The sequence below is a fragment of the Pinus tabuliformis genome, chromosome Q (genome assembly GCF_031772625.1).
Source record: "Pinus tabuliformis cultivar Carrire ecotype Pingquan chromosome Q, CPIR1, whole genome shotgun sequence".
Taxonomy (NCBI): domain Eukaryota; kingdom Viridiplantae; phylum Streptophyta; class Pinopsida; order Pinales; family Pinaceae; genus Pinus; species Pinus tabuliformis.
This window is the reverse complement of record NC_142296.1, coordinates 169,720,692-169,722,920: the sequence shown is the minus strand read 5'-3', so window position 1 is coordinate 169,722,920 and position 2,229 is coordinate 169,720,692.

The window sequence follows — 2,229 nt, the reverse complement described above, 5'->3', positions numbered from 1 at the left end:
ATACGATAGAGCCTGAAATCGAAACTTAATCTCAAGATCAACTATAAAATGAACCGAATGAATCTAAAAACGCATTGGAACTAAACGCAAACATCTAGAGGTCTAGGTTAGAGACGTGTTCCGGCGTCTTTAAACATAGTCACTGTTGTTTCACATTAGGTTGGGTTATTCCTCCTTCTGTGACTCGATAGTGGTCTAACACAGACTGCGCTCCCACGTACCGTCGCGTATATAGGGAGACCCCACTATGCTTTTATCCTTTATCCATAGGAAGCCGAGTCTGCCGCCTTACGATTCGCAATGCAGTGAACACATCATTCACGAAGATTGACCACCCGTACCCTAAAAAGTATTCTGTGGTTTTGCGAAAAGTCTGGCACACCTTTTACCTAGAATCTCCAGAGCAGTCACTTTTGATCCTTTTCGGACTCCTTAAATGAAAAGGTGCCTGTGAGCGTCTTGTCACTTCGTGCTCATTAAACATTCGAAGGAGACTGGAGTCATCTTTTCGTCCTTTTCTCGACTCTTGAAACATGAAAAGGTCAAGTTTGGTTCCTGTGTCTTAAAAGTTTATTCGGCCACGATAACATCACCTGGTTAGATCTTGTGTGCGTTAGCTTCAGTAGGTTTCGTTTTTGTTTGCTATGGCAACTTTTCCAGGATTCACTAACCCAGGTTCCCCCTCTGATGGGAACCCAGGACAATTCCCTCCTCTTGGGAATGTTGGTGCTCCGTATATGGCGACGTTGTCCCTACCAGGGTTAACTGTCGGGTTGCCTGTGTGGTTGTTTTCAACCTCTTTGGTCCCTACCGTATCGGCTGTTAGTCCATCAGTCCCTCCACCTGAACAACGTCATGTTGATCCTAAGGTGGATCTCTCCCCCTCGACGCCTACTTCTACGTCGACCTCTTGTACTTCGCCTGGTGAAATTCTCGATGTAAGTAACCAGGTGGCTAAGAAGAAGAAGAGGAAGACCAAGAAGAAGAAGTCCCCTCAGGGAGAGCCTACACACACAGTCCCCCTCTCAAGTCCAGCTATCCACTCCAGTACACCTGAAGTCGGGTCACCTTCTGCTCCTCCGCGGAAGGTTAAGTTTCCTTGTCGATTATGCAGGGAAGACCATCTGCTTCGTGATTGTCCTGGCATTCCCAGGGTATTAGAAGTTTGGTCTCACGATCCGGCCCGCCCTTCATCGTCCACTGATGATCATGGCGATGCTACCTCATCAGTTGGGAATGGTAAGGAGAAAGGGAAGCTTCGAATCCCCTGTCGACTTTGTGCAGGAAAACATCCCCTTCACCTTTGTCCACTCATGGATAAAGCCTCTGCTGTGTTGGAAAGTCTTGCTGCTCCCCCGAATCCATTTCCCGCCGGTTATCAACGTCTTTCTACAATTGTAGATCGCGCCCTTGTTGACAAAGAGATTGCTTCAGATTCCTCTCTTGTCCAGGCTCCTCTTCCCGAACCTGGCTGTCCCCAGCCTGTTCCAGACCCTCCGTTGGTCGGAAAGAGTGTTGATTCGAGTTCCCCCCCTCTCGAGCACTCTATTTCGGAAGAGCAAAATTCTCATGTTCTTCTTGTCTCGGAAAATCCTCTGGAGCCTGATAATGGTGTTCCCACCCCAACCTCTCCCGAGGATTCAGAGTCGGTTCTTTCCAAGCAGGGGGGCAACCATATGGTTCCCCCACCAAGTAGTTCGGTCATTTCCTTTGATTGGAGTCGTTTGACTACCCCTCCCCTTCCATCCCACGTGCCTTTCTGGGTCATCGCCTATGCTTGCAATAAGGCGCTGCCCGGCACTGTGTTAGACGAAGGAGCATCGGTTAGTCTCATGCCCGTTACTACTTGGCGAGCTTTGGGTTCCCCATCGCTTGTACCTGTCGCACCGCATCTCACCGCGTTTGATGGAGGAACGAGTCAGCCATTAGGGATCCTCCCGAAGTTTCCTATTACTTTGGGAGGCAAGACCGTCTATATAGACGTCTCAGTTACCCAAGGTTCTTTAGACTTCAGTCTTCTCCTTGGTCGTGATTATGTGTATGCCATGGGAGCCCTTGTTTCTTCACTTTTCTGTGTGGTTTGTTTTCCACACGATGGAAGAATCGTGACGTTCGATCAATTATCGTTCGTTCGTCCACAAGCCCCTCCGGCGCACTCATCCTTCCCTCCTGGCTTTCATCCACAAGTTGCATCTGCCTCACCGCAAATCAACTACGTGGCCACCTACC